General features: G+C 43.4%; 1 pseudogene; it reads left to right on the forward strand.

Annotated features, from left to right (window-relative positions):
• The first annotated feature begins 3,545 nt into the window (after window positions 1-3,545).
• LOC149839473 (putative N-acetyltransferase HLS1 pseudogene) lies at window positions 3,546-4,772 on the forward strand (annotated as a pseudogene).
• The last annotated feature ends 4,054 nt before the right edge of the window (window positions 4,773-8,826 follow it).

The following is an 8,826-nucleotide window of genomic DNA, read 5'->3' on the forward strand; positions in this document are numbered from 1 at the left end:
ACTCTCATTAAGGGTTATCTCATTAAGAGTTACATTAACAAATTTGGACTCTTGATCAATATACGGCTTCTGGTCAATTAGGGACTCATTAACGAGGTGGGACTCTTTGCAAGACTGGACTCCTCTGAAAACGTTGGAAGCTTTTAGGAAATTTCTGAATTTAGGCTGAACTTTGGATCTGAATCTAGCATTGGATTCACGTACATATAAAAGCTGATTCAGTAGTTGGACTTTAAACGGTTTTTGCTCCAGAAATTTTTTTTGGCCCGAGTTACTCGAGTTACTGGGCTAACCAACTATAGTAATGGTGATCATGATAGTGACAAAGAGAAGAGGACATGTAATATGAGGAACAGGTCACATCCGTGCAAGAGCTGTAGACAAAAAGAGGGAGATGGGAGAATGGGACAGGGTAGAGATCCGACAAGGGGTCGATGAGTTGGTGCATGCAATGCTTTGGCGTACGTGGTTGCATCAGGCAATGCTTTTCTGCTTGTTTCTAATGAGCTAGGAAGCCAAGTGTGGCGATGGTGGGCTCATTTCGTGCTAAAATCACAGGGTTGTCTTGGACAGGACCACATGAAGGAAACGCACAACCGCCCACACACAGACTCGTGAGGAGGGGCCTTTTGGGTTTGATAGCGACCTCACCCTGTGGCTTAGCACACGCACTCCTTGAAATGAAGCTTTCACAGTCACTCCAGTGGCATTAACAGATGTCGATGCTTTTTTCTTAACTTATCCAAAGATGCTCCTCCAAAATGAAAAATAAAAAAGACAGAAAATCGTTATCCAATTAGATTTCAGTCATCCCCTTCCAAATAAACAATCGGCGTGATCTTTTTCATCCCAAGTTGGCAGGTTTAACTTTGATAATTGTGTGGTCTAAGAAGAAAATCTCACCATTTCACCATATTTGGCATCTCTCTCTCTCTCAAATATAGGTGATATTGTGAAAATGTTGCAGAAAATGGCGATATTTTGGTCACCAATTTAAATAGTGAGTAACCATTAGTGAAAATTTGTAATCTTTTCATTGTTTTTTCAGTTTTTTGCACATCTGACCCTTTATCATTTTTAGTAGAAACTGACCTTTGGATCATGTTTTTCTCGTGTATATGTCAGATTTTATTAAGGTTGGAAAATTAGCAACATGTAATCTACCAAATTTTTAAATTTCAAAAAACAAAATTTTTATGTCAAAAAACTATATATGATCTAGAGTTTACTATTTTGACCATGCTCAACACATTGATGGGGTTAGATTTGGTCAAAACAACGTCCCCGTATGAATTCCATCTAGGGGTTCATTACCCATAGAATAGCAAATGCCACTATTGCTTTTCAATATATTAGCTTTTATAATTTTAATTTATTCATTTATATGCAGATTTTGTAGATAAAAATGTGTGTGTGGAGCCGTGTCGTAAGCGATGGCCGCCTTGACAATAGTGGGTGGAGACATATGCCCTAGCCGTCATATTCAAAACGTTTTGTCTCTGTTGCCAATGAGTCAAGGGCGCCAATGTTGCATCTCCAAGGCATGATTATTTAGGGATGGCAGTGGACCGGAGGAAAGCGGAGCCCCGCCCCCACCTCGCCCCGTTTGGACCAGGGATGAAGGGCATAAAATGGGGATGGAGGTGGGGATGAAGGTTAAAATCCATCCCCGTGCGGGGATGGACTTACGCTTTCCCCCACCCTGCCCCGTCCCTGTCCCGGTCCCGATCCCCGCCTTGCCCCTGCCCCACCCCATCCCATCCCATCCCCAATCCTTCTAAGGGATGACAATAGACCGAGGGGAAACAGGGCCCCGCTCTGCCTCACCCCTGTTTGGACCGGGGATGGAGGCGGGGATGGAGGTTCGGATTTTGAGATGGGGCGAGGGTAGAGACCTTATCCCCGCCCCTGCCCCGGTCCATTGCCATCCCTATGATTACTCCGTGAAAAAAAGAAAAAGAAAAAAAGGTCTGAAGGGGTTGTCATTTTGTACATGCAACACATGCTTTTGGTAGAGTGGGATAAAAAGAAATCCTACAGTTTGTAAGGTCACTGTATTTGCCACTCTGGATATGTTCTTCAAAATATATATATATATATATATATATATATATATATATATATATATATAGAGAGAGAGAGAGAGAGAGAGAGAGAGAGAGAGAGAGATGTCTACTTAATTCAAAGCGTTCACTCTAGAATTATCTTAGTCCACTTACTGTAGACATTCGCATATGCACACACACGTCACTAATATGAGAACCGGAAATATGAGAACTAGTGTAAATGAAGATTTTTATATAGTTTTTAATTTTTCTTAAATCTGATCATACGGATGTGATTTACATGTTTGGTTTTAAAGAAATTAGCTCTTGAATCATATTTAGTTTGGTGGGGTGATGCATAAGATTTTGTGAGGCTTAAAAATCAATGGCTTAAAGTTTTTGCACATATTCAAGCAACTAAAAGTCATAATTTTTGTCATCTGCTCACATTAATCTAGCAACACAAGCCACAGTCACACATTCAGGTTTTTCTGCTGGCGACAAAAAAAAATCTTGTAGGCCGATTCCTAATTTCATCACCAGGGGGGATTCCATACCTAAAACATTTGTCATTATCTCCAAATGAAATCTTCTTTCTAATGTTGTTCCATAAAGAAAAAAAAAAGTAACCACATTGCTCCTCACCTCTATGGAGGCGTGGTTCTGTGGTGGGGCCGAATACTCATGGACAGTACACTGGGGTCCAGAGGCAGAACCAAAAATCCAAATTACGGTGCTCACAGATGTGTCTGTCTGTCAGTGCATCCACTAAAATATGCCACTGGTGGGCTGCGATGGATGGTCGGCATCTGTCTGGCAATGAACTGCCGATAGCCACCCACCAGAGAGAGAGAGAGAGAGAGTATGGGTTGAGGGAGCACAACATTCGACTAAGGGTGGGAACTTGCCCACCCTGTCCCATATGTAGCTCCGCTTCTGCTGGGCCCTCCTCTTTAATAGGGGTGCGCCCCCTGAATAGTGACAAATATCGCGAGATTTATATGAAAATCTTGCCATAATATCGCGAGAAATTGCTTGAAAGTTTAAAACGGCAATTTCTTGCAAGATTTTCAAAATATCACAAGATTTATGAAAAAACATAAATACTTATGAAAAATTTTCAATTTTTTGCGAGTTTTTGAAAAACGAGAAATTGCCTTTTAAAACGTTTGTCACTATGGCCCCCTGTTTTTAATTATTGGCTGCAGCCGCTACGTATCTCCACCTAGTTGGACAGAATATTTTATTAGGTATTCTGCTCCAAACATTGGATCTGCTCCCACTTCTACCACACGTTCAAATCAAATGTCTTGGACTCAAACAGAACACACACACCCCAAATTGAAAAAAGCAAACTTAAAATATTATACGAGGCCAGGGTGGTCCTTGAGGATATTGATATCCGTCTTATCTTTATAGATATATATGTATACGTCGATGGGCTGCCAAATCAGAGGAGAGTGTTCCTTTTTGTATATTTTTAAACTGCGTACTTGAAAAATGGCAGAGGAGATAACCATACGAGCCTTCGATAGCAAAAGAGATGCTGTTTTGGTTGAAGAGTTGGAGAGCAGATGTGAAGTAGGGCCAAGCGGTAGCTCGTTTCTTGTGGCTGACATGATGGGCGATCCCATCGCTAGGATCCGTCACTGCCCTTTGTACACCATGCTGGTACAACATCACTTGCCAAACTCACCCACATCTCCATTCTTGTTTTTACTCATCTTGCTCTACGATGTACAGGTTGCTGAATTGCACAATGAGTTGGTTGGCGTGGTCCGAGGCACGATAAAGACCGTGGCGGCCTGCACCCACTCACCGACCCACCTAGCCAAGGTGGGCTACGTCCTCGGCCTGCGAGTCTTGCCGCAGCACCGTCGAAAAGGCATTGGATACAAGCTAGTTACTTGTTTGGAGGAGTGGTTCAACTTCCACGGCACCGAGTATGCATACATGGCTACGGAGAAAGATAACATGGCCTCTGTTAAGCTCTTCACTGAGAAGTGTCATTACTCCAAGTTTAGGACCCCTGCAATCCTTGTGAACCCAGTGAGCTTTTACTCTAAGAGTATCAAATCTAATGTCAAGATCATGAAGCTAAGCATAGACGAGGCAGAGTTCCTCTATAGGAAACACATGGGCTCTACCGAATTCTTCCCTGACGACATCGATCGGATCCTTGTGAACGAATTGAGCTTGGGGACGTGGGTTGCACATCCGAAAAACAAGAATTGGGACAAGATCACCAAGCCACCTGAGAACTGGGCAATGCTAAGTGTATGGAACAGCAGTGAACTGTTCAAGTTGAGGGTCGAAGGTGCACCAATGGCTTGTGCTCTCTATGCTAGGAGTTGTGGGATGCTAGATAGAGTCTTTCCTTGTTTAAGGGTCCCAGCATTTCCTGATGTCTTTAGCTCATTTGGATTCTATTTTATGTATGGTTTGCATGGCCAGGGACCAAAGTCAGGGCTCATGATCAAGTCACTCTGCAAGTTTGTACATAACTTGACTGCTAAGAGTGAGGATTGCAGAGTCATTGTGACAGAGGTTGGTGGGCTGGATGAGCTGAGGCTTCACATACCACACCGGAAATGGTTGTCTTCTTCAGAGGACCTGTGGTGCATAAAGTCATTAGGTGGTGGTGATAGGCTATGTTGTGATAAGGATGGGGTGGACTGGACCAAGATTCCACCTCAATCCCTTTTTGTTGATCCACGCGAAGTTTGAAATGGAAGTAATAATAACTATATTACCTGAATAAGTACTTACAAACAAGTGAACAACCACATTGTCTGTTCTTTCCCTCTTTTATCATGTATATGCTTGCATTGGTTTCTTTTCCGACTATCCCTTCTTTTACCATTTACGTTGCTCCCCAAAATGGGTGCCCAACCTAGCCTACCAACTTGGACTCGAAAGTGCTCTCTCTCTCTCTCATATGGATATAAGGAAATTAATGTATTCTAACCTATAATTGGTGAACCAATTCAATGAACGAGAGAGGCTAATGTGAACCAAGATATTTGATAATGTCCATGAACCCCTATTGGATTCAACTTGCTTGATTTTTAAAGATATGACTCAAATGAACTTGGTGCAATACCTGGCAAATTAGTAAACCAATAAGGGCCACCCACTCTACTGAGGCCTTCATAACCGATTTTGGGGAAGGACCAGCTTGAAACAATGTTAACATATGCTGGCATCATGATTTTCTCTGTGAAAAAAAATCTCTCAATAAATTATAGTTTTAATTGAAAGAAAAATTCTAGAAAATATCTGCAAATGCAAAACATATAAAAGATATATGAAATATATAAACTCCCAGGGCTGCATGGGTGGTTTATATAGCGTATAGTCATAGGCCTCTCACTCAAGGACCGTCTGAAATGATTCGGGGTGGCTCTTCCGAACCGGTGTCCTCTATGCCTCTTAATTATGTGAAGAATCTCATGTGCATCTGTTTTTTTCGTTCGTGTTTGCTCAAAGAATTTGGAAGTTCAAATGTTTGGGAAGCACAGGGTGCCTCATTCTGATTTTGATCGAGAGTTGAAGTGGTGGATGAGCTCCCAGTTTGACAGGCCTTGGCTCAAAGGTTGTTGGGCGGTGGTGTTCTACATCGTTCATTGGCAGATTTGGAAGCTGCTTAATTCTGCTCACCATGAATGAGTAATTCTCAATCATGATTCTGTTGCTAAGAGCGTCGGGGATGTGTGCACAACTTTATTTTTAGCGTTGGACCGGCCTTGTCACGGGCCTATTTCTTCAATAGGCCAGTGCGGCGCGACAGTCCTTTCTTACCATCACAAGCTTTTCAGTTGCTCACTTGCAACTAATTTGTTACGGGCATAGAATGCTTCGCAAACCCTCGGCGTGCCAGACTGCCCAGCCTGGTTAGCCTAACGGCCAAAGGCCACATACCAACACTTTTCCATGTGCTGAATCATTTCATTGGCCCTGCGCACCACCTCATGCGTAGCTGCCTAGCGAAAGCTGATCAAGCACATTTCTAAAATGTGTATTCTATATAATCCATGCCTCTTAGAGCCGTCCCATACCAGCTATAACTTCTGAAAATGAACATAAACTTTGCCTTAGCCTTGCATGCCATGTAGCGTATTGCGACTCCATGTGCACGCTACATCAAACATTACCACCAAAAGAACAAGACCTTGTGGCCCCCAATCCGAATACTAGTTGATGATTGAACACCATAATAAAGAGCACCACTCAGACTCATTCATCTGCCCCTAGGTATTCTCTCACCTAGCCTTGAGTCACCATACTCGGTTGGAATCACTTAAAGTGATTCTTGGGATAATTAACCCTAACCTACACGCACCCCGTGCATCTAAACGCTACGTGTGGACAACTCCTGCAAGCCGAGAGGTCCTTAACCAAACCTCCAAAGGCAACATCCTCTGATATGCTGGCACTACTTAATCAAACAATGCTCCACATCTGTGCCACCACACAATGTTGCACTAACGACTATATTGTTGCCTATCGCGTGTAGTGCTACCACCTCACGTCATCGATCAAGCCAACACATACCGCGCGTTTCTACACTCGATGCATTTTTCACTCAGTAGAGCTATGCACTACACGTGCCCCATTTCGAAGGCTCGGTCAGGGACATTCTCCCCCACCCTGGTGCATGTAAGAACACAATCTCAATTGATACACCAGTTTTTTTTTGTACTTATCTTTGGTTTACTTCTTTTCTCCATCCTACTCAACTTGTTTTGGTTTTCATCCACCATCGCTGCAACCTTTAATACGCCAAGTCACATTCTTTAACGCACCTCCGATCACTTAGACAATGGTCTTTCGCTTCACCAACATCGAACATTCTTTGCTCGAGGGACCCTAGTGCAGTTTCATATAGAAGTGGGTCATCCTCGCCCACATGACAAACTTGTCATCTTTATGCTCATGGTTGGGGTGCCTTTCGACTCCAGCAAGGGCAATTCTAAGCCATTCGTAGTCCTCGTAGAGAAGAACGATCACCAACGCATGCCGCAAGGATATCAACTCCCTTAAGACACCAACTTGCAGTTTTTCAACGGTCCAAACTAGTCCTCAAGTGGGAAATGCCTACTTGGGTATCACCCCAAAGCGGTCCTTTAAAGTGTCTTCCTTAACACTCGTCCTCACAAGGGCACCTTGGCCCAACGCTGCAACTCTCATCTAGAGCCAACATGTTGTAACTCTCTCCCGAAGCCAGCAAAACATTTTTGCAAGAACCAAACCGACGAGCCATGAACAATAACTTTTTTTGCACACACAATCCATAGAGGAACTGCTAACTTAAGGGACCAAAATAATGAGTATTCTGCTCAAGATGGGCACTCCGCTAACCCACAATCTTGAGAAAGAATATAGAAGTTTAGTTGAGTCTCTCGTACCCAAAAGTGCAAATCCATCCAGCCGAATTCAACATGCATTCTTTACATGCACAAGGCAAACATCACACTCCACCTGTGAACCTAACACACAACTGGTAAAAAACTTTAGCTTATCCATGTTTCCTTAGCCAACTGAATGACAACCTTACACTTCTGCTTATCATCAATAAGATAACCCATACCACCCTGCCAACATCTTGCTTCTATGCTCGATCAACAACACTTCAACTGTGCAAATTTGCGTAACTAGAATTAACCATCATTGTCTTCTTCAGTGTTGTACTCAATGAACAACAAGGTCTCCGTAAATCTTTCTACTCTGATACCAATCTGTCACAAGCTTATTTCTTTAATAGGCCAGTGCGGCGCGATGGTCCTTCCTTACTGTCGCAAGTCTTTTTGTAGCTCACTTGCAACTAATTCATCACGGGTATAGAATGCTTTCCAAACCCGTGATGCGCCAGACTGCCCAGCTTGGCGAGCCTAACGGCCAAAGGTCGAGTACCAACACTTTTTCATGTGCTGAATCATTTTATTGGCTCTGTACACTACTTCATGCACAACTGCCTAGCGAAAGCTGATCAAGTGCATCTTCAAAATGTGTATTCTATATAGTTTATGCCACTTAGTGCATAGTCGTCCCATACCAGCTAGCACTTCCAAAAAAGGGCATAAACTTTGCCTTAGCCTTGTGTGCCATGAAACATATTTTGACTCCATACGCACGCTACATCAAACCTCACCACTGAAGGAAGAAGACCTTGCAACCCCCAGTCCAAAGACTAGTTGATGATTGAACACCATAGCGAAGAAAACCACCTAAACTCATTCGTCGGTGCCTAGGCATTCTCTCACATAGCCCCGAGTCACCATACTCGATTGAAATCGCCTAAGGTGATTTTTGGAGGAATTAGCCCTAACCCACACGCACCCTTGTGCATCCAAACGCTATGCGTGGGAAACTCTTGCAAACCGAGAGGTTCTTAACCAAATCTCCAAAGGAAACATCCTCTGATCCGTTGGCACTGCTTAATCAAACAATACTTCACATTTGTGCTGTCACACAACGATGCACTAACGGCGATACCGTTGCCTATCGCGTGTCGTGCTATCACTGCATGTCACCGATCAAGCCAACACATACCGCACATTCCTACACTCGATGCATTTTTCACTCAGTAAAGCTTCGTACTGCACGTGCCCTATTTCGAAGGCTCGGTCCGAGACAAGCCTTCTGACTTGCAAATCCGAGCAGATCTTTGCCACTAGTGAAAACATAGCCAACCACTATTGGATGGGAGATGATAATCAAGTCATTATCAGATTCGGCTCTTCCTCGTTCACGGGCTAGGATTTGGTCTCTTATGCTGTGT

Source organism: Nuphar pumila, chromosome 4, assembly GCF_984573655.1.
Source record: "Nuphar pumila chromosome 4, dmNupPumi1.hap1.1, whole genome shotgun sequence".
Taxonomy (NCBI): domain Eukaryota; kingdom Viridiplantae; phylum Streptophyta; class Magnoliopsida; order Nymphaeales; family Nymphaeaceae; genus Nuphar; species Nuphar pumila.